Raw genomic sequence first — 25,674 nt, forward strand, 5'->3', positions numbered from 1 at the left:
TGATCGACTGATTGACTGGCAGACGCAAACGCAATAATGTTGGTCTCGTCGCCATATATGGCTGAGATAATGCCGATGCGAGGGTTAGATTTTTTACTCTGTATACAGTTCAATACGTACTCTTTGAACACACTTCAGTGTGTACTTTTATCCCATCACTCGACCAACTTCACACTGTATAATCATAAACTACCACGTGGATTTCATATTCAACTCACGGTTTTGTTTCCGTTTATAACTGAAGCAATAAATATTAACACATAATAATAATAACAATTAAAACCAGATATATGTACATGAATTCGTAGTCAGTAAATTAATAAAATTGTACGGTCATTAAAAATGTCTGTAGTCTTCAGAGTAATTTCTTTATTAAACATTAGTTCAATCCAACAACGATTGTAACAAGCCTTGTCGTTTTTCGTCAGTCACAAATAAGATTAAAACGAACGAAGAGCTGCTCGCTGTCCACTGCCGCGAAATTGCATCTTTCTTACACACCCGAGGGTGAGAAACCCATGTGAGAAAACTGGTATCACACATATGTGTGAGATCGATTTCTAATCCCGTGATTGGCTACTCCATGGTGATGACCTAGGGTCAGGGTATGACGGACTACTTTCCTGATTAAAATTCATTGATAAATTACTCGTGCTTCAATCGAACAGAAACCTGTTACTCGTGCAAAAAATACCCCTTTACACCTACCTGTTATTTTCGCGATTGCAACATAAACAGGTATTTATACAATGAGTCACAAGTAGAATAAATATAACACAAATCTTTATTTTCTAATTCCTTTTATTAAAACTTTTGATTTCTTGTCATGGATTCAAAATGGCTCCAACAATTAGTGATACCTGTGTAAACAATAATGTGAAAATCACCGTTAGAGATAAAGCCCTTGATTCCCTTCGAATATTCTAAATGTACAACACTGGTACTTTTACTGGAGAGATGCGACAAGTGTCATGTGTCGTCTTGCAAAAATATCTGACACGATAACGTCAGTGCCTGTCCATTGTGAGATCGATTTGCCTCGTTGTTTCTTTGATGCATTGATGAAGATGACATTTTTCACTCATACACATGATGAAGACCCACTTCCAGCTCCGAGATACTATGTGATTCCAATGTTATCAAATTCACTCATGACAATCTGAACCAAAACACACTCGTTGAAACAATGTACAACATGGTACGTTTTGCAAGGCTTCATGAGTGCAAATGGCGGCACACGTCCTTTCTATTCAATCGAACTTGTACAGGAACGGTTGATCTACACATAAGTCATTGCTCAAGATATACCTCCTACGCATGATAATGAAAAGTTTATGTCTTGATAACTTACAGGATGTAATCAACTCACATTTTATACTGAAAACTCCGTAAATTGCATTAGATCTACATTCCAAGTGGCAGTTTCTGGCTCCGGAAAACGAGAAGGTGTGGCGAAGAAGAGTAGTCCCCCATTGACAGTGAACGTAACCTCAGCAATGTCACATTCAAGCACAGTGGATGCACCTAATTACACGCACTCAATAGTTTTGGCTCCGGTCGATGGGAGAACATTGAACGTAAACTGGTACACAAGTACAGATCCCCAATGTGCAGAGATATCCAAAACAATCTTCCGATGACGACACCACCAAGTGATAACGGTGACGTCACTCGCTCAAATATTTTACGCTTGCAAGAATTAAAATCATCCACATTTGCATGGTAACATCATCGTTTTAGAGGGTTTAATTAATTTTCTGTGATCTTATCTAGTTATCATTATCACCATTGCCTTGACGCGAAGAGGTGGCAGAAACTTTTTTGTGGAGGGTCACCATGGGGATGAGTAGTGATTAGGAAGCCAAGTGACGTCACTCATTCATAAACGTTGTGTTGTGTATTATTGCGCACCTACGATGAGAAAACATGAAATTTGAATCTATTCGACCATAAAATGGTGTGATTTTATGGTGTAAGAAACAGATTATTGTACTCGTGTGTTCAGATACCATTTATCTTACAACTCGTTGTTTCAAAACGTATTTAACTCGCTTTCGCTCGTTAAATACGTTTTGAAACAACTCGTTGTAAGATAAATGGTATCTGACAGACACTCGTTTAGTAATCTCTATATCTGTCAAGTTACGTCATGTTGTGACGTCATATATCTTGTACTGGGTCATACCAGGCCAGGTTTTCGGAGAGGCAGAAGTGCGGGAATGTGAATCTTGTATGAGATATAATGTCAGGGTAAGTAAACTGAAAATGTGGAGGCAGTCATCATAAACGTGGGTTATTGTTTTGTTTGTATGGGACCATATTTGTTCAGTATCCAAATTACTAGGTCACCTTAGGTTATTTGGAAGTATTTCGGCAAATGTGTATGTTTACCACCCTGGCTGCCGAGTCTATTATTCTGAGGCACATTTGTTGTCTACTAAATAGTGAACGTTGTGAAGGAATTCAGTCACGTAAAACTGGATCTGCATTTAGATGTGGGTTTATGCAGAGATGGAGAATATCGGATGTACAAATTCAAATACAAACATATGCCTTTGTTTACACAGTGACTCATGTTTTTGTGCAGTGCATGTTTCGAAACACAAATGTCATCTGATCAGCTAGTTATGTCACATAATGTGGAAATAAATAGGCATAGATCGACCTTTGCTGTTGCCGTCCGGCAACACAGAACCATTGACAATTCCTTCAGACCGCTTGATATGAAACATGATGTGATGTGAACGATGTTTATTAACCGAATACTAGAAAATTGGTGCACTTGCAGAAATACTGAATGACACCGATGTATCTACAGGGTAGGGCCTGCTCCTTTCTGTTAAAAAGCGACAAACGAGAAGAACAACATTCTCTAAGGGACCGTTCACAATTTAAAGCTTGATGATGTTTTTAGGGGGGCACCCATTTTATTCTGGGGAGCTGGGGGTAGGGGTAGTCATCAATTTTGTACATAAAAATATGTTTAAAATTATGCTTAGAAATTATGGGAAGTGTAGGGGGGTGCATTGATATTGTACATGACATGTACATATATTTAGGGGATGGGAGTGTGTGTCATTCACATTGTACATGCTTCTCCATAAAAATCATCATCACCCCCCTAGCCATTAAGTATGAACGGTCCCTAATTTGACAATTTAAAGTCTTCGTAACATACATTTGGGATTTGGCATTGTGTATTTTAAAGTCTTCGCTTCAAAAAATTGTATCATCACCAGAATATTCCATTATTATATCATTACAGCTTGTGTTAAACCTGATTGTTGAAATATCCATATATATTTCCCAAGTATGTCATATATTGCCAGCTGTCAGGGTAAAGGTGGAGTAGATTGTGACAGTTCTACATTAGATCCGGTTGTGAAAGCCAACTGGATAGTGTATCGTATATGTTATGTGTAGTAGTAGACCTCTACATAACCAGTAGTAGTATAAACCAACTGGATATATTGTGTGTAGATCTAGTACTAAACCACTAACTGGATATATTGTATGTAGATCTAGTACTAAACCACCAACTGTATATATTGTGTGTAGATCTAGCACTAAACCATCAACTAGATATTGTGTGTAGATCTAGTACTAAGCCACCAACTGGATATATTGTGTGTAGATCTAGTACTAAACCACCAACTGGATATACTGTATGTAGATCTAGTACTAAACCACCAACTGGATATACTGTATGTAGATCTAGTACTAAACCACCAACTGGATATATTGTATGTAGATCTAGTACTACCTACCAACTGGATATATTGTATGTAGATCTAGCACTAAACCATCAACTGGATATATTGTGTGTAGATCAAGTACTAAACCACCAACTGGATATATTGTATGTAGATCTAGTACTAAACCAACAACTGGATATATTGTATGTAGATCTAGTACTAAACCACCAACTGGATATATTGTATGTAGATCTAGTACTAAACCACCAACTGGATATATTGTATGTAGATCTAGTACTAAACCATCAACTGGATATATATTGTATGTAGATCTAGTTCTAAACCACCAACTGGATATATATTGTATGTAGATCTAGTACTAAACCACCAACTGGATATATTGTATGTAGATCTAGTACTAAGCCACCAACTGGATATATTGTGTGTAGATGTAGCACTAAACCGATAACTGGATATATTCTGTGTAGATCTAGTACTAAACCACCAACTGGATAAATTGTGCGAAGATCTAGTACTAAACCACCAACTGGATATATTGTATGTAGATCTAGTACTAAACCACCAACTGGATATATTGTATGTAGGTCTAGTACTACACCACCAACTGGATATATTGTGTGCTGATCTAATACTAAACCACCATCTTGATATATTGTATAGATCTAGTACTAAACCACCAACTGGATATATTGCATGTAGATCTGATACTAGTACTGAAACATGACATAATATACAGATCGTGTACAAAAAGAACAACTGGATATAATGAACAGGTCTTGTGAATGTATCTTAAAACTACAGGGTCTTGTACCACAAAAACTTACATCAAAGTACATTTAACTAATACCAGAGACCATATAATAAATGTTCTCTGCTAAGACCCCGCATGGACAATACACGCATATGGTTTTAATGTTACTAGCCCCGATTCTAAAAGCTAACTGCGAATGACTGATAGATATATTACTAATCCAAAACTGAATATAATGTTTACTACTGTCTGTCGTTTCTGAAACCCAACTCATTTTTTTCAGCCTCGAGTGACGTGACAAGGAGGGGGGCCACGGCCACAGTGACACGAGCTGGTGGAAATGTTCCACGTGAAGGAGGTGAGAGCAGTAGGCAGGACTGTGGTACTGGAATGTCACGCCATCGTCAACACTTGTATCACAGATCAGGATAAGTTATTGTTCCATGTCAAGGAGGTGAGAGCAGTAGGCAGGACTGTGGTACTGGAATGTCACGCCAGTGTCAACACTTGTATCACAGATCAGGATAAGTTATTGTTCCACGTCAAGGAGGTGAGAGCAGTAGGCAGGACTGTGGTACTGAAATGTCACGCCAGTGTCAACACTTGCATCACAGATCAGGATAAGTTATTGTTCCACGTGAAGAAGGTGAGAGCAGTAGGCAGGATTGTGGTACTGAAATGTCACGCCAGTGTCAACACTTGCATCACAGATCAGGATAAGTTATTGTTCCACGTCAAGGAGGTGAGAGCAGTAGGCAGGACGGTGGTACTGGAATGTTACGCCAGTGTCAACACTTGTATCACAGATCAGGATAAGTTATTGTTCCACGTCAAGGAGGTGAGAGCAGTAGGCAGGACTGTGGTACTGGAATGTCACGCCAGTGTCAACACTTGTATCACAGGTCAGGATAAGTTATTGTTCCACGTCAAGGAGGTGAGAGCAGTAGGCAGGACTGTGGTACTGGAATGTCACGCCAGTGTCAACACTTGTATCACAGATCAGGATAAGTTATTGTTCCACATGAAGGAGGTGAGAGCAGTAGGCAGGACTGTGGTACTGGAATGTTACGCCAGTGTCAACACTTGTATCACAGATCAGGATAAGTTATTGTTCCACTTCAAGGAGGTGAGAGCAGTAGGCAGGACTTTGGTACTGGAATGTCACGCCAGTGTCAACACTTGTATAACAGATCAGGATAAGTTATTGTTCCACGTCAAGGAGGTGAGAGCAGTAGGCAGGACTGTGGTACTGGAATGTCACGCCAGTGTCAACACTTGTATCACAGATCTAAAGACTGTTATATACATTAGGTCTGAACAAAATGTACAGTGTAATTTCCTGTGTTCTATAGATAGTCTGTGACATCGTGTACAATGTACAAGTTTTTGTTACAGTGACACAGAAAGCCTCCAACCCCCGTCATGTCGACGAGCTCCTTGATGCCTGCCGTGATGGGAACATGGCCGAGGTGATGCGTGTCCTGCATCTGGGTCAGGCGGACGTCAACTGTAGAGGAGGATGGAGGCGGACACCGGTGATTGCAGCAGCGCGGGGGGGACACAAAGATGTGGTGAAGCTCCTACTGAGTAAAGGAGCTGATGTGTCACTGGTGGACGATTGCGTTAACAACACCCTTCACTACGCCTGTCGGGGAGGAGACGTGGGGACGGTGAAGTTGATACTGTCCCGGAACGTGGTGGACATCAACTGTAGAGGAGAGAAGAGCAAGACACCGGCGATGGAGGCAGCACTGTTGGGACACATACATGTGATGGAGCTGCTACTGAGTAAAGGAGCTGATGTGTCAATGGTGGACGATGGCGGTAACAACACCCTTCACTACGCCTGTCGGGGAGGAGACGTGTGGACGGTGAAGTTAATACTGTCCCGGAACGTGTTGGACATCAACTGTAGAGGAGGACTAAGGGAGTGGACACCGGTGATGAAGGCAGCAGGGGGGGGACACAGGGATGTGGTGAAGCTCCTTCAGCGTAGAGGAGCTGATGTGTCACTGGTGGACGTGTACGGTAACAATATCCTCCTCTTGGCCTGTGATGGAGGCGACGTGGGGATGGTAGAGTTTATACTGTCCCTTAAGGTGGTGGACGTCAACGCCAGGAACAACGACGGGCAGACAGGGGCCGACGTGGTGAGAGACTTGGGACTTCATCAACTGGCGGATTTCCTGGAGTCATGTGGTGCTCGGTGAAGTCGTGTGGTGTGGCGTAGACAGTGATGATGCTGTTACTGACACTGACGTGGTGCGTGCCGTCCACGTCGTCGTATTTTCATTGTGGGACCAAGGTTTGAATTATTGTTGTGTTTGAGGAGAAATAAAACTTGTTGAAAACATTTTCAAACATTTTGTCATTTGTTTTCATGTGGATATTTTCATGATCAGGTAAGATTGTTGACTGAGTGCAATATTTATATACAACATGAAAGTTGACATAGTGGCGGACATTTATAAGTGACTTATGTGACAAACTGAGTCACAGATATGTGACGAACAGACAACAAACTGTTTGTTTACATCTCGATCCACTCTGAAGCCATGTTCGTCCAGCTGACGGGGCGCCAAATGTACAGTGACGGTGACGTCACAATGCCTATGACGTCATGGATGCGTTACCCAGCTGCCAGACAGGGATACGGGAGTTGGTTTTCAGTTTGTTACAATGAACATAATTTTATTTCTCCTAATGTTGTTTTCTTGATTTGTGGCATCAAGCTAGACAAAGAACACCCGTCTATATATATTTACAATCTGGTTGGTACTTGTGCCAGTGTGTGGTCAACCGCACCTTCAACGAAGAAGCCTTTTACATGCGAGCAGTTACTTCGGCGATGGAGTCGCACAGGTCGCACATCGGGTTTTCCATTCACACCTCAATGAACCGGGGGGAAAACACAGTTATATTGAACTTGTCTAATGTGGGAATTAATTTCTGATCCACATGGAATCTGCTTTATCAAGAAAATGCATATCATACAATATTTAACACACCAGAGAACATATATAGTGGTATACAGACGTATCTTGTTTACGTCAGCTGGCTGTCTACCGCTCAGTGCCGCACTGTGATGACGTCGGTTTCAAATATGTATACATTGTATACAATGTTACGACGTTATTTTGTCTTCACGGTGTAAATAATTGAATAACATTATTTTTCAAACAGCGTCTTTTCAAACGTATATCCTCCTTGTCTTGCCTTGCCTTGCCTCGCCATGGGTGAAAGTGTCAGTTTGCTACTTTTCCACAGAAATCATTATATCGAAACCTTCGCTATGGCTAGTAAGCTCCCTAGTTTGACATCTCGATGTCCAACAATTCATATCACTGTATAAAGTACATTTCCTTGCGATAACAGATAGATGCCATCCATGTCGAAATGAAGGGTCACTGAAAATTGTCGGTGAGTTAGATTTCCCTCCAACCAATCCTGCTGAAATAGTCAGTGTATTTGACGTCAATACCAAATGGACAGAAGTGTTTAAGATTAGTTCATGCGCAGTCTGTCTTCAAAGTAACGTTACACAGAACGGTTTAGATCAAACGTCTGGCTGAAAATCCTGATCCTCCTATCTGGTTATGGCCTGAAAACCAGTTGTAAGATGAATCAGTTTCTACAAGCAAATCTGTCGGGGAACATAGTCCCAGTCAGTCTCCGCATACTTGTTGGTTGTAAACACATACATACCACGGCTCTTTTATTCCTGGTGCCATAGTGACAGGGCAGGGCAGCCATTGTTCGGGTACACAGTTATTTCCAAAGCCCGCCAAATTGTTTATTTGATGCTAATCGCCATTCTCAATCCTCATCTCCACTATCAACCCGTGCCCAGCATCAATATAAGTGTTATTTATAGGGCAAGCTTACACGAACATTAACCTTTTTGTCTTTCACTTTTCTGCATAAAAAGTGTTTCTAAAACAGTCTCATAGCCAAAACAGTACAGATATCATAAGTAACTAATTCATTTGGTGCGTTTTATCGATTAATATTTTGGACACATACCGGTAGTTCACAATGAACACACCATGGCCTATGTCCCTTGCAAATAACGTCATTGGTGCCTAACTTGTAAACAAATGACGTCATTATACACTATTTGCCCCATTTCACGTGGTGCAGGTATAGGTGTGGTTCTTGTGTCTTGATGCGTAACCTACTGTTTTAACCGTCTTGTTGCCTGGTCGTCAGCTGGCTTTGTATACCGGTCAGTTGCACCAGAGACCATATTAATAGATCTATTATATGGTCTCTGGTTCCACACTGTAATGACGATACGGTTTGGATAAAAAATGTATACATTGAACGGGAAGTGTTCCCACGTAACCAAATTGTGTAATATTCAACCTGATTCGGTCGCCTTCCAACAGTATCTTCTATCAGCAAAACTGAAACATATATGGACATCTAGCTAGCCATCGATCGGTGAATGTATTCTAAATTTGAGACGTAATTTCTTCATAAATCGTACAATTTATGTCCCTAGTTTTCAATCCTCACTTTGATGTCGAAACCATAGCTAAATACCTCACGAAGATAAATGCAGTTTTGAATTCTGTTTGAAATTCGCCTCATTGTTATGAGGGCAAATTTACTGAAAATAACTTACATCTTAAATCTCGCCAGTTCTGACATATTACTCAGCTTGCTGGTCGTGAGCGTGCATCTTCAGAGTTTCCACAGTACCTTCCATCAAAACTGTTGTTTAACATACAAACTGTAAATCAAAACAAGAAAAAGAAAACAAAGTAAATCAATTATTCAAATTTCAATTACCTAAGTCAATGTTAGCTGATACTAAAAGTGCCACAAAGACCAAATGTTTGTTAGTCTTTAATAATCGAGTTTGCTTGGTCCTATAAGACCGTGAATATGAAACAACAACAGTTCGGTTATTATCACTACTGTCCATGTTCAGATAAATATTTTCATGAGAACTTACCCCCTTCAACCTTAAAAAGAACATGCATATATGCAGGTCAGTTATTCGATCGATCTAGTAAGAGGTACAGCAGATCTGCAATTTGTGCAGAACATTGGCGATATTAGGAAAGTGTTGCAATTTAGTTTTCTTTTAAAATGTAAGTGTTTATTTTTTCACAAATGCCCAAACAAATGACGAGACGTATATCAAATTATCTTCTGTAATTTAATAGAAAATCGGGAAATATGCTCATGGAAACAAGTAAGGGAGCACCTGAAAGTACAAGTGTACCTTTGTTCTTTTCCAGGTTTCTTCACAAACTAACTTTGTATTAAACTGTGTGTGAAATTCTGGAAAAGAATAAAGGAACACTTGTACTTACAGATGCTCCCTTATTCGTTTCCATGAGTATATATTTATCATATATTTATATGCAAGAAACTTTTCAAATGCAATTGTTATATTTCACAAGATATTGAGGAAGTACAGACTATGTTTGCTGCTCTTTGTACAGCAAAAATACTCGATTATCAGGGTTTTCCTGAACAGACTGTAAGTGGCCAGTCAAATAACAGTTGTGACTGATGTTATCATGGCTTATTTGGAATCTGGTGTTAGTTACATCCTTGTTAGAATTTCAGTACATTGACGTCAGTTCGTTCTTTACAAATGCTATCGATCAAGGGACTCTTTCCTCTTTCCTCGTTCCTGTTACTGATCTTTTCATAATTTGCTGATTTCAGTAAGAGGAATGAGGAAAGAGTTCATCAACTTTCTGTACACGATTGAAAACAAACGATAATGCGTCGAAGCAATGACACTTCACAACTAAATTTTTATGGCACACCGTTTGTTCGGAATCGCCTGACAACGGTGTTGAGACGATTCGACAAGAGTTAAAAACAATCATGAAAATTTGATGATGTGAAATATTGTGAGAGATCCGTTTACATACACTTGCTCATAAGTTTTAGAACATGTGTCCGACTGACTCACTGACTGAGTTTGGTTTTACGCCGCTTTTAGCAATATTCCGGCAACATCACGGTGGGGGACACCAGAAATGGGCTTCACACATTGTACCCATGTGGGGATTCGAAGCCGGGTCTTCGGCGTGACGAGCCAACGCTTTAACCACTAGGCTACCCCACCGCCCACATGTGTCCGAAGATTATCGTAGCAAGTAATAGGGAAATGAAAATAGGTGTGTTCCAATGATTTCTTTGATTCAACACAATATATAATGGACCGTGTAAAAAAGAAGGAGAACCTGAACTTTCAGTTGGATAGGAAGTATAAGCATTTATAAAGTTTACATTTAAACACAACGCACGGGATGCACGTGCACAACGCAGTAGCCCAATACACAAGCATGGGGTGTCCTTCTTGATTTTGACAGTTTTCAAGAAGGTCGCTGAATCACTGCAGACCAATCATGACAGTCATCTTACATCACACAGTTATGTTTTGTTTGAAAATGAAAATCGTACACATGCACATTTTCACGTCATACACCAATCATCTTTCAAGAGCGATTGCTGTACAAACAACTATGGTCATAAGGAAGTGTAAGTGGTGATGCACGCTCAAAACATTCTTTATTTTCATATCAACATTGATTGACTCCGATATATCTCCCAATTTCTTACTATATTAATGTTAATTGAAAATGAAATTCCGCTTCTTTTTTTGAAGTGTATATAGTTTCCGTAAACTTGACGCTCATTTTTGACTCTTGCCCTCGGTCACATTGACAACAAAATGAAAATAAGAACACACAGATTGTCGGAAAATACTACTTACATGTCACATTTACACATATACGTTGCTACGGTTTATGTATAACTCAACTTTCTGGAGGTAGTGTGAAATATTTCTACATTGCATATTTGTCTTCGGATTAAGGCATTAATGCGTTCGTGAGGTAAGGAAATTCCAAAAGTTTATATTATGTGTGAAACCTTTCGACGTCTGTTATTTGTCATTCCCATGGGCGCCGCCATTTTGGTTTCAATTGGGCATGACAGGAGGTAACATGACGTCATTCTTTGCATTCTGGGACAGGATGTTTACACCATGCGACGAAGCAGACGATAGATCTAGCTGAAATGTCCAAGAAGAAATACAAAACAATTTTAAATTTCTTCAAACCCAGGCAGGCCAAAATAAATGAAACCTCTGAAAGTGTTAACAGGTCTTCAACAGAGCCGACAGGCACTGGTGCTAAGTGTAACGTATCTGCCACTACTGAAACTGAAACTGAAGATAGCGATGCTGAATGTGTCCAAACATGTAAGACCGAAGAAGCCTGATCACTTTGTGACAGGTTCACGAGGATTTAGAACAAGTAAACTGGAAAACCATGTGGCAAATGATGAACACATACTTGCACTTAGCGCCCAGTATGCTTAAGAAATGTAACCAGACCAGTCAGAAATTGAAATTGAAAAGAGGATGATGAATGTTAATGAAAGAGAGACAGCAAAATTAAGCAAACTATTTGTAACAGCTTTCCACCTCGCACAACGTGAAATGCCCTTTACAGAGTTTGTTGAACTTTTGAGACTTCAGACCGTGAATTTTGATGTAGAATCTTATGAAAAACTATTGTAACGATATACAGGCAAGAACATTTGTGAAGTTTATTGCACAAGACATTACAGACACAATTATGAATGATGTGAAAGGGGGCTGCTTTACAATTTTGTGTGATGGTAGTACTGACAGTTCAGTGACTGAAGAGGAAATAATATATTTGAGATACATTGAGCAGGTTGAATGTAAACCAGTTACAAAGTTCTTGTGTGTTTGGGGGTTACATGCCGCAGGGATATATAAAGCTATTGACATGGCTTTGACGGAGATTGGAGATTTTCCTAACTGGAAAGACAAAGTTGTTTTTATTACATCAGATGGAGCACCAGTAATGATGGTCAGAAAAGGAGGAGTGGCGGCAAACTTAAGAAATGATGTCCCACATGTGATACCCATTCCATGTATCGCACACAGATTGGAGCTGGCCATGAAGAATGCTGGGATAGATCTGTCCTTGTTGAGTTCTCTTGACAAGATCATGGGGGACGTCTATAAGTTCTACCATTATTCTCCACTAAACTGGACTGGACTACAGGAAACAGGAGAAGCCCTTCGCATTAAGTTGGTTAGGCCAGTGAACATATATGGGACAAGATGGACAGGGCATAGACACAGAGCCCTGATGGCACTGAACACTGACTATATAGCTATCTACACACACTGCACTCAAATTAGCATGAACAACGGAGATGACTCCGGAGCCAAAGTAAGGCACATCTTGGATCGTTTGAAGTCACTAGAGTTTGTCCTATTCATGTACTTGATGCTGTTTTACTTTGCTGCGTGTGCCATGTTATCAGATGTTTTCCAGGACAATGACACCTCCATTGATCTCATCCCAGTCAGGATGCATGCTGCCTGTGCCAAGATGACAGAAACTGATATGGATAAGATGGATGTAGATTTTCTCAATGAGGAGGTAGTTGATAGTAAACACAAGACTGTACAACTTGAAAAGAAAAAGAGGGGCTGTTCCACTGAAGCTACTGTCATAGAAAAATGTCAAGACAGAGTTCAAAACACTAACCAAAAACATAGCTGAAGCCTTGTTTGGTAGGATTGCAGAGTTTGAAGGCAATAGTGGTGTGATGGAGGCCTTCCGCATCTTCACTCCTGTAAGTTGGCCACAAAATAAAGATTGGTTTGCTTCTTTTGGGAAGGAAGAAGTAAAACAAATCACAAACCATTTCACAGAATACCTCAAGAAAGATGATATCTCTAAGGAGTCATGCCTCACTGAAATGCCAGATGTTCTCATGGGATGCCTCAGATCTCTTCAAGAGAACTCCAGACATTTCCTACATGGATCTTTGGTCTAAAGTGATGAGACAAGACAAAGTGTACAAGAGGTACAGTAACATACTGTCCCTTGCACAGATATCTCTTGTTCTAGCTGTGTCCTCTGCTGAGTGTGAGAGGGTTCTCCATGATGAGCAGAGTAAAAACAGAATGGAGATCCAGGTTGAAGCCCTCCACCCTCTCTCAACTCATGACAGTTGCCCAGTGCCAGACCCCACTTGCAGACTACAACCCCAGAGGGCCTATAGCAAGATGGATGAGGGGTGTGGGGGTGGGGGTGGGGTGGTGGTGGTGGTAAAGGTCCAAGGAGATGGACCCCTGCTTATGGCCTTCGGCTAGAACTGTTAGCTTAAAGGAGAATACTAACGTAATATTATTTTTTGATATATGGATATAACTTTCCGTTATTAAAATTTCACAAAACGTTTGTAAGATCGCAAAAAAAACGTGAAACCGCCCTCGAATTTCCGCCTATTACGGAAACACCCGACAGTTAATGAGCAGAGGCGGGTATCACGTGACATGACGTCAAATGTGCCTATTGTCGGTGGCTTCCTCTTTGGTTATATTTGACAACTTGACAGTGACCATGAATTCTGAAGCAATAAAAGATGTTCCCGATGTCTTTTTTTACCTGGATGTTTGACTGTACCAATACCAGCCGATTTTACATCATGCAAGAGAAACTTCCAGAGAAGATGAAGAAGAAGAATCCATCGAAACGGAGGCACCACTTGACTCAATTTACTTCAATTAATTTATTCGGTGTTTTGGCCATGTGGCCCAAAGTACAATTGGTTGTGACGACATAGGCGTAACACGTGACAGGAAGAACATATGTACATCTATACATAGGAATTAAGATAATACAATCTACAATAAAAGCAGAGAATGCAAGATTAAAGAACAAAATAAACATGAAAAGATTAATGTTAACTAAAAACTTCAACGAGAATATAGAAGTCGCCCATGATATGTCAACTAAACAAACAAAGGACAAGTCACTAAAACAATGTTAAGCCATTGTGATCAACGGGTGACGCTTATTTTTAAAAAAAACGGTAATGATTCCCTTACTCATTGTGGCTTTCGCGGCAACGAGGTTTGTACTCGAAATGTGGCTTTAGCGGCAATGGGTATTTTTCAAATGTGGCTTTCCCGGGTGGACACCGTACATCATCATGATAAGGAAAAACACATGTTTCATGAAAATTGCGACAGAAGTTATGGGTTGGATACGTTTTGTATTGATAACAGATAGACTTTGGTAATTGATACTATGTAAATATTTTGTTCGGAGATCCGCATACCTTTCACAGTTTTGTTTATCCTAACTTTTTACGCTGTCGGCACTTTTTCACATCTTACAATCCATGCAATTAGGTATCATTTTATTCTTACGGTCATCGGAATTCGTTTTGTTGTACCAAATCGTCTTGTAAAATACACGGCTTATGGGATATTTGTTTATAATAACATTCGAAGCAATAAGCACGTTTTCTTCTCGATGGATAAATGTGTGTATAGCCGTTTTCATTGTACTTTAATATATTCTAATAAGACGAGTATATATGGATGACAACTTCTTCTTTATTGTTGTTGTTGTATGGTTTGCTGAATAATATCATTATTTGACAGAGTGCAGGTGCTTTTCATATGGGTACAATGTGTGAAGCCCATTTATGGTGATATTGCTGGAATATTGCTAAAAGCGGCTTAAAACTAAACTCACTCACTCACTTTTGGGAACATTATATATACTGGTCTTATATATTCACCAACTTCTAAATGCCTCCCAAGAATCTTAATATATTCTTAGGTGTGACTGTGCGTGCATCCCGATGCCAACTGGTCTTGAAAGTAAGTGCGCCTGACTCGGAATGATCGGAACATTTTTCTTGCCTAAATCTGTCTGTTTACTTAGAAAACGGAAGAAATGGTGGCTCTTTTCATTGTTCGATGATTCCGTGCATCACCAGGCAACGGAATACACCATCGTACCATTTACAAAAACGACAGAAACAACACGATTTGTATAACTGTAGCGCTTGGTCTTTGGCAATATGGCGGACTCTAGGCACATTTGACGTCACGAGCGGAAAGGTCACGTGAGTTCCAGCGGAATATGCATAATGGACGAAGCGATTAAAACATAAATATGCATATGTTTTAATTGAAAATTTGGGTATATGTTTCTGATGATCTTTCACCCATCAAATTATTACGATTCCCTCGTATTCTCCTTTAAGTAATAGCTCTAGTATTGATGTTGAGAAGTCAAGTCAGTGAGTAGCTCAAGTTTTCTTGATGCAAAATTAACAATCCCTGTAGGGTACAAAAGCATTAAATGACACTGTTTAATTAAAAAAACATCAAAGTCATTTTCTGTATTGTTTATATTGATAATTCTTTATTACAGTGTCATCATGATCCTTGGCACACTTCAATGTGTTAGGGCACACCTGAATTTTATATTGGGGGCCTTAAGGCACCCTTGGAAAAAAATACATATCTACTATATATCCAGTGTATATCTAGTATAAATCCAGTGTATACCTGGAATATATCCAGTGTATATCTAGTATATCTCCAGAGTACATCTAATATATTACCAATGTATATCTACAATATAGCCAGGGTATATCTAGTATATTTCCAGTGTATATCTAGTATATATACAGTGTATATCTAGTATATATCCAGTTTATATCTAGTATTTATCCAGTGTATATCTGTAATTCATCAGTGTGTATCTGTTATTATCCAGTGTGTATCTCGTATTTATCCAGTGTATACCTTCTATATATCCGGTGTAAATCTAGTATATATGCAGCGTATATGTAATGTATGTCCAGTGTATATTTAGTATATATCCATGGTATATCTAGTATATATCCAGTGTACATCTGGTGTATATCCACTGTAAATCTAGTAGTTTTGAGTGTATATCTAGTATATACCCAGTGTATATCTAGTACCTGTCCAGTGTATCTACTGAAAAACACAGTTTGAATGTCAGCCATGATACTTGTATACTAGCGTTTTACTGTATTCCAACCAGCGTCACGGCGGGCCTTAAATAACTGACTGACTGACTTTCTTGAATCTGATGGGTGAAACTGGAACTTTACCAGCAGGAAGTGGAAGGTTTACACGTGTTATATCAATACTTCACTTGGTTGTTGTCAGTGCAGCTTGAAAACGGTGGAAGAATCTACTTCGTTTTTATTCGGGAGTGAAGTGCTCCCGTCAGATGCACGCCAGAAAGCACAGACCTGCAGCCACCTGATGATACCCGTATACCTTAGTGCAGAATCATTAGGCCACTCGATCAACAATGTGCAGCAACGAGACCACCCGATCCCCAATGTACAGCAATGAGGCCACCTGATCCCCAATGTACAGCAATGAGGCCACCCGATCTCTAATGTACAGCAATGAGGCCACCCGATCCCAAATGTACAGCAATGAGACCACCCGATCCCCAATGTACAGCAAGGAGGCCACCCGATTCCAAATGTACAGCAATGAGATTGAGCTCAGCCGAACAACGATGTGCAGAAATGAGGGAGTTCCTGTCGTTCGGTGCCAAGCTGCAGCCTGAAACATGCATTATATATCTGAAACTGAAATATATTGTTTACAATGGTGTGGGTAATGACCTTCACACCTGTAAAATACAGATGAATGTGGCGTTATTGTATGACTTGTGTAAAATTTAATGATCTGTAACAACTGCAAAGTGTAGAGTAGCAAGTAAATATGTTCTATTACCTCTCTGTAACTTCAACCACGACGGCCTCGGCTGCCATGGTACACTCAAGGCGGCCCGTGATAAAAATCTACAGAGACAAAATTTTGATGTCATATCTGTTTGTGCTGAAAGTAAGGCCACTTGCTAAAGATCTGGAGGTTATTACAACATCAAACACGAAGTAATATTTAAGCAACATTAATTGATTGACCCTGGTATCAAAAGGCAAAGTTACATGTTTACAGTTGTGTTTAACAATGTCCGTGAACTCCAGATTAAAACACAAATGTCAACGTTTAGGTGTGTATTGTTTAGCATCGTGTGGGTCCTCCATCTGCATTGATACCTGCATGTACTCGTCGTCTCATTGACGTTGTCAGACGTCTGATGCAGGCATTTAGGATATTCCGCCATTCCTCTTGAATGGCCTGTTCCAGTTGTCTCAGGTTTGCTGGAGAGTTTAGTCTCATTCTGACTTATCTGCCCAGAAAGGCCCACATATGCTCTAATGTTGAAAGGTCAGGGGAGCGAGACGGCCAAGGCAAAACGTTGATGTCATTGGTTCCTATGAAGTCTGTCACAATCCGAGCTGTATGTGCAGGAGCATTGTCATGTTTGAATAATGTCCCTTGGTGTTGATCAACGAAAGGAAACACAACTGGCCGAATCACCTGGTCAATGTATTGTTGTGCTGTCAGGTTGCTGTCGAATTCTGGCATGCTGTAGTCGTCGGCTAACTGTATGTACGCTGACAACTTGACCGAGTGCGGTCACCATTTGCACAAATTTCACGATTTCTTTAACTCAAAGTATTTCTTTTCCAATGACAACAATATTGGAGTGTTTTGGCGATTGTTAAACTAAAGAAAATAAATTTCAACAATTTTGAATAAATTTCAAATATTAAAACCCAAATGGGACAGTTTCTTTTGGCCCTGAGTGTATGTACCTCGACGATGATTAGTGGGATCATTAGTGGGAGTACGTGGCTTTCCTTGATTTCTATTTCTGAGCAATATGTCCAACTTGACGGCAAATATAGCACTCTGAATCTTGTTAATAACAACAAGATGATGAATGTTTACCTCCACAGCGAAAACAGTCTACAATATTGTTGGTTTTTGAATAATTTCGTCTTCCCCAATGAATCCTATGTCCACCCCTCTGCATTTGGTGATGTACATGATGAATAGAAGATGTAGAATTTCCTGAAAGAAGTTGTAAATCCGCCGTATTCTGGGGACTGTGTGATGGAGGGAATCACTTTAGCATGATTACACAGTGAATTTGAGGGCTTTTCTTTATATGAATATCAATATTTGTTACCCAACATTTAATCCTGAAATGCATTTTTTGTAATTTCTTATTTTTAATTTTATGGACGCTTATGAAGCATGTTTAGAGGCAAAATGTTTACTTCCAATGTGTGAGGTGTGTTTTAAGTTTAGGGACATTCATTTGCATGTCCTGTGTAAGGTGTGTTAAAAGTACCTTATTCGTGCCCATGAAACAAGTTCAGGGACAGTTTATTTGCATATCCTGTTTAAGGCGTGTAAAAAGCACATTCATTCGTGCTTATGAAACAAGATTAAGAACAGTGTATTTACCTCTCTTAGGTGTGGATATTATATTGGTAACCACCTGGTGCCACATGAAGGTGGCCGAACAATGCCACGGTGAAGAATGTATAGGTTATATACAGTGTACGGGTCACCACGTGTCAGGCTTTTAGAGAGTAGTGAGAAAGGAGTCGCTTTCATTCTCTGACATATCTATCTTATACACACACGTTTCCTTTACTCTTAGGCCTGTATGTCTCTCTTGAGAGACCTGTGACACCGGGTGTCTGTATTGTAGAGGGTAGTAGGAAAGTGGGGGTCTCTTTCACTTCCTCCTGTGTCTACGTGGGTCTAGCATACACTAGTTGCTTTCAGCACTAAACTGTAGAGCATCAGAAATGATACCGGGTGTCAGTATATATGCTACAATGTTAAGATAAATACACACATACATTATTTCAGTGAGCATTGTTTTGCTGCATAGTGTCAGGGCTCACATACGTTTTTTTATTCACGTTTCTCAAGGCAACAGGCCCACAGTACATAACATTTCAATAGTGTGATTACAAATGAGTGATTCATACCATTTCATAGCAAAATATATCTTTAGACAAATTCACAGAAATAAGTTGGTGATTTGAAGACATAAGTCGAACAAATGTTTCAAATGACGGGTTGTTATAGTATTTATTATCAGCGTGTTGCTTTCTTAAGTCGGAGAAGGCACAACAGACGAGGATAAAATGGTGTTCGTTTTCAACAAGCTGGATATTATATTGAAGGCAATACCTGCATAAGCGGTACTCGATGTCTATGCCCAATCGTCTCCCATTTCGATCATTAATTAGCTGGTGACAGCGACATCTGAATCTGGTTAATGCTTGCTTCAATGGGAGAGAGCTGATTTGTATGAGATAAGATTCCGCATGCAGAACTGTCTTGTAAGTTGAATAAGATGCCAAGTTTGATTTAGATGATATTGAAGCCTGACATCGTTGAATGTTGTAGTCAAACACTCTTTGTTTGAACTCAGGCATGAAAATATCAATCTGTCCAACATCTTGCATAACCCATGCGTACCCAAATCCGAACTGGAATAAGATATGTTTGACTTTTGTGGCCCAAGAAGATCTGTTAATGTTGTCTAGTCCATATAGCATTAGATAGGTTTGCACCGGCAATCTGTCGTTATTCTTGTAGATTATTTTGGCTCAATATTTAACACATTTGGTTACATAAGAAACATATAATAGAGATCGTCCACTTTCATCAAGTACCGCATCATTACTGGTTGTCAGAGGCAGATGTAGAATTCTTTGATGAACTTTGTCTGCACCCTCTCAGTTTGTTCTACCACCTCATATCCCCAGAGCTTGATCTATAATCCGCCACACATATAGTGAAGTCAGTATCAGTAGACATACTTTCTTTTGTCTTGTGCTAACATCTTCGTCCACACTAGTTTTGGTGTAAAATGAAGTCCGTGATACTTATACATGTAATACGAAACAGTTTCTATCTGGGATCTCCTGTATGACTATTTTTCATATGAATGTAGGTATCCACGTATCCGGAATACTATGATTTTGGACTTATTCAACGTCAACCCCCATTTTCTACAAAAATTGCTGACACAGCTGATTTGGTCCTGGAGTTTTCCGGCAGAGCCCGCGCCGTTAGCAACATCATGGGCGTAGAGAAGTGAACATACATTAGGGAATTCCACTGATATTAATATTCCTTTACAGTTAGACGTTGACATTTCAGTGGCTAGTTCGTTGATGTATAAAATGAACAACAGTGGACAGACCATACAACCTTGGCGTGTACCAACACAGCACTGGGGAAATTCTGTAAGTCCTTTATCAGTACGGACACAAGACTGAAGCTTGGAGTACATATTTCTTAAGGCCGATGCCACATTAATGTATGATTGATGCTATCGAAAGCCCTGGAGAAGTATATAAAGAAGACGTACATTCTCCCACCAGTTGATTTAGACAAGTATTTTGCCATCATGTCCTAGAGAGAGAACATGTTGTCAACTGTGCTATACCCTTTCATAAAACCTGCCTAATTATCATGAATGTTGTTGTTTTCTGTGATCCACTGTTGAAGTCAACGGTTTAATATTTCAGTGAATACCTATCCAATCACCGGCCGAGCGAAATTCCTCTATAATTATTTGGATCAGTTAGAGAACCATTCTTGTGTAGTGGGCAGTTAATATTTTGCACCATCTCATTGGGAAATTACCAGTTGCCAATATGTCACTAAAAAGGAATGTCAAACACGCACGCCCCACACACACACACCACACATACATTATTTCAGTGAGCATAGTGTTGCTGTATAGTGTCAAGCCTCACTGCCTCTATCGTGTCAGTGTCGATATCGACCCTGAGCACTCGGCCTACCGGTTTGTAGATTACGGAAAGGCACGAGTTATACCGAATGTACTTGAAGCGTCATTTGAGAAGTGGGTTGCTGTTGTGTAACAGGTTAAACTTTGCCCAGTGTTTTACCGAGTTTGTCTTCGCCGTTATACACTGGACCTGTGTTTGTGAGGCGTCTTTGTAACCCACCCAGATATCGAAGGAGAAAACTGACACGGGTAAGTCAGCTTGCCAGTCTGTGCTAGATGAGAACATTCCAGCATGTTTTGTGTTTTTGCATGTCGTATGCGCTATGAGAGGTGTATGTGTTACACTTAGAGACGGTTAACCAGTATAGTCTTCACCTTCACCGGTAACGTTCACGCTGGTGCATGGACAGCATATCTTTTCCCTTGAACAATGATATATCAAATGTTATGTCCGTAAATATTTGTTCCGTGATTCCATGATACTTCAGTGATAACTATGATTGCTTGCAATGAAAAAATGAATCACAAGATGGCCGTTCGAAGTGAGGTTGTGGAATCAGCCGATCGTTCAAACAGGTGATGTTCTGTCGTTTCGCTGACGTTCAGCAATCGGCAGAGACAGTCTTAAAAACTGTACTAGATGTATGAATATCCCACTTTGAAACCTTGGGTGTATTTTCATTGTATACATACTCAAATTTATTTCGTATTTTGGATGATTAGTCAACATGTATACAATTCATTACGCCGGGTAGCTGATGCAATACACAAATTTCGAATTTCATCGCCCGAATAAGTTGGGATTTTTGACAACAACACTCATATTTAGCAGGTATATAACTTGGAGAAGTGAAAAACAATGTTCAAAGAATTGTAAAATATACAGTCGCGGACGAATAATGTCGATCATCACCTGCATACATTGTATCATAGTACAATGAGCAAATACGATTTAAAATTAGAATGGACATAGCTGTAATGTATCTATTTTGTTATGTGTAGGAGTTTATGGTGCATGGTGTATGAGAAGATTGTATGGGTGAATTGTGGATGTCTATTGCACATTTCTACAATGACTCCATTTGATTTATGACAACTTTTGAATAGAAGAAAAAATACTTTTTCCTGACACAGAAGCTAATCTAGTTGAATACATATTCACTGGCACTTGCCATTTTTCATCATATAAATAAACAAACATACATTCATTCTAATTATAAATTTCAATCTCTGCAATAAATGACACTGTTTAGTGTTGTAAACACCAAATGGTTTACATATTACTGACTTGCAGTGTCCACATGCAGTTTGCCTTCACTGTATTTAGATGATTATACCACTCATGACAAGCTCATATTTTAGTTTTTAGACATAGTTTTTGATGGTTGTTTGATATAAACTGATTTTTTTCAAATTCTCACACATATAAATCAATCAAGTCAGTCTTTCTTCCTCTTTACATAAACAGATATCTAAATTGTACAGTGTTATAACTTTATCTGATATTTTGTGTACTTGAATATGTGTTTGAGTGGCATTTTAGAAGTTGAGACATACAATATAGAACATTTTTTTTATAGATAACAACTTCTTTATTTCGTGAGTGCAACTCTTCGATACAGATTCTTATACCGTTGTCAAGCAAGAGTGACTCTTGACAACGGTACAGGAATCTGTATAGAAACATCGCACTCACGAAATAGAGAAGTTGTTATCCATAAAAATATTGTTCTATACTTGAATATTACATTACACAAGCATGACCTTTTGGCAGTCATTGTACATAATTATTATCTGTTACATATGAACTATTATAAATAAATTGTTATACATATCAACATGGAATGAATAGTTGGTTAAATTCAAATTGATCATAACAATATTTGATTTTGAAAACACATTTTCATGTTAATTCCTACAAACAAAAATACATAATGCTACAGTTATCTTTGAAAACTGTTGAATGAAAATCAGAGTATAAAGCTACAGCGAGATAGTACATGGTCTGTAAGGGAAAATATATTGTCAACATAATGTTAGCTAACAAATTACTTTTATCTTTTAATTCTATTTAAGTATCACTCACATCCTCTGGCAGTCAGTATGATCTGCTACTTGTTGAGACATGTCTCTGTAGTTTACTACTTATTTTAAAAGTGTCAACATTGTGCAAGAAATGGATCAATACATTGACATATATAATGAATCACAGCACTGACTGATGGAGACATAAGGTGTAGAAAATTGTGGGTAAAACTTTTCTTTCACATTTTGATGACTGGTATCTTTGCTGCAACCGACTAACCGCTTGGATGATAGTTGTATAGAGTATACTTTAATAATATAGTGTCAGAATTTTAAAACAAAATGAAATCAGATGTGCAAAGAACAGTTGAATAAAAGTTATTATTTGATGTGTAAAGAATATCTATAATTCCACCAACCTATGAAGAAGAAGAAGAAGTAAGGGATTACCTGAGAACTGCGCATGCGTAGAGAGGTCGGATTGTTAATAAATGTATACCTTTAAAACCACCAAATGGGTGGGAATCATCATGATGGGCGGCCACGTAATCTCTCAGTTCTTCTTAGGTTGGTGGAATTATAGTCAATCATCACCTTACAGGTAAGTCTTGCTTAACTGTTAATTCCACCAACCAAATCAGAACTGAGGATTCATTGAGATGTTTAGAGTAAGTTGTACATTTATTCCTTCTTTTTCAAACGACAATGGTTTAGTCAGTCTTAACATACAATCCAAATTATAAAAGTACAAAACATCCTCAATACAAGAGTGCAAAGCTGGGTTATACGTGAAGCTTTAAGAACACTTTCTCCAAAGTCACCAGGAGTTCCTATAATGGGTTTCTTATAATACATTCTAAAAGTACAGTCACTTTGCCAGCCGGCTGTGGTGAGTATTGTTCTTAGGGGTACCTCTGCCTCCGCTGCTGCGCTAGTAGAAGCTGAACGTATATTGTGGCGCTTAAACATAGCAGTATCCACACCCGCTTGAGTTAAAGTTGTCGTAACCCAACGAGCTATTGTGTCCTTAAACGTTTGTGAGGTTTTTGTGTGGCAGTGAGCAAGGCAGTTTCATCTCCTCTTAAGTCAAAATTTCTTTCCAGATATTGTTGTATGGAATGAACAACAGACAGTCTCTTGACTGAATAAGATGTCAAAGTTATCTTCCCTAAGTGATAACCTGGTCTACTCTGTTTTAAGAGGTCTCCAAATCTAATAACTATCTCACTGTCTCTCATTTCAAACTTTTGTACAATGTAAGAAAGGAACTGACTGTAGTCTTTGTCCAGTTAATACCAAAATCAGTATAAGTAATTTCTTACTCAAACACAAAAGATCTTCTAAAGTAGAGACGCTAAGGTCCTTAAGGTAAGCTAAGACTAATGAGACATCCCAGTATCTTGGAACAGGTCTCATATGGACCACTCCCTTCATGAATCACTTAACCATGGGGTGCTGTCCAAGGGGAGTGTCATTTATACTAACACAACTAGATAACGATGATCTAGCACTATTTATAGCTGAATAGTTCAGTCAAGAAATCAAAACAGTCTCTCAGAGTTGGTGAAATGGGACTGGCGCATTTGTGACTACCAAACTGCAGCCACTTCCTGAAATATGTCTCATACGGATTATCGTTGACTACATGATAATATCTGTAGTGTCTGTCGATAATTCCTCACTTTAAAAGTGTTCCCTGACAATCTGAAAACTGTCAAGCAGAGTTTCTGTCACAGGGGGTGAACTTTCTCCAGAAGATGATTTAGTCAGAGCAACCAGTTTGCTTTCGGTAGACAGTCGATTGAGAGTTCTAAGAGGAGGTTGAACCATGGCTGGGTGGTCCAGTGTGGAGCAATCACAAATGCATCGGCTTCGTCCTGATGAATTTTTATGCATTCTTCCCATCAGACGGACAGAAAATATGATTAAGCTCACTATGCCATGCCAGGGTAAAAAGCATCAACAGCATAAGTATCTGGGTCGGGGTGCCATGACACAGATTTGTTTGTTTCTTATTGATGCGGAAGGCAAACATATCGCGAGTTGGTACTGAACCAAACATTTTACAAACACACTGTAGAATATAATGCCCACTCAGCATCTTCCGAGAAATTTCGAGATTGCCAATCAGCCTCAGTGTTTAATGCCCCAGGTATGTGAGCGGCGGATATCCAGATATTGTGTTCTATTCACAACCACAAGGTCGGTGTGACACTGTTACATAAACGCTTTGTTCCACCCATGTTGTTAATATAGGCTACAGCTGTAGCATTGTCACTGAGAAGTCTAATGTGGATGTTGAATTCATCTGTACAAAGAGAGCTTTAAGTGAAAACCACAGGGCGAGGATTTATTGAGATAGTTTGTGCTCCTTCTGTCAGACCACCTCCCCCCAGTTTCAAAATCACCACAAACACCACGCAACCTAGATTTGAGGCATCAGCTTTCACTGTGACGTCTTGCTGTTTTCTATCAAGGGGGTGGAAAAATTCATCTTTGTTTTGTATCCGCCCATCTAAATCCTGTCTCCTTTCCAATGAAAGTGACATAAGTGCATCAAAATTACCCTTGGAGTTTTTCAGTTCTGCATTTTTCTGAATTTCCAGTCTCTTGAAATAGAGTGGAGCATACTGCACACCATGCCCTCTTCCATTTAACTGTCTGATCA

At 39.4% G+C, this 25,674-nt stretch overlaps 2 protein-coding genes across 2 annotated transcripts in view; both read left to right on the forward strand.

Annotated features, from left to right (window-relative positions):
• Positions 1-25,674, forward strand: part of LOC124290129 (ankyrin repeat domain-containing protein 17-like) — a 436,224-nt gene that overhangs the window by 40,237 nt on the left and 370,313 nt on the right. The gene's annotated exons all lie outside the window — the stretch shown is intronic.
• LOC124290130 (CARD- and ANK-domain containing inflammasome adapter protein-like) overlaps positions 21,053-25,674 on the forward strand; it is a 29,389-nt gene continuing 24,767 nt past the window's right edge. Inside the window, exon 1 of the mRNA XM_046726824.1 lies at positions 21,053-21,230. The gene's annotated coding sequence lies outside the window, so the exon portion shown is untranslated. The remainder of the gene's footprint in view (positions 21,231-25,674) is intronic.

This window comes from Haliotis rubra, unplaced genomic scaffold, assembly GCF_003918875.1.
Source record: "Haliotis rubra isolate DU_JTF1 unplaced genomic scaffold, ASM391887v1 Scf458, whole genome shotgun sequence".
Taxonomy (NCBI): domain Eukaryota; kingdom Metazoa; phylum Mollusca; class Gastropoda; order Lepetellida; family Haliotidae; genus Haliotis; species Haliotis rubra.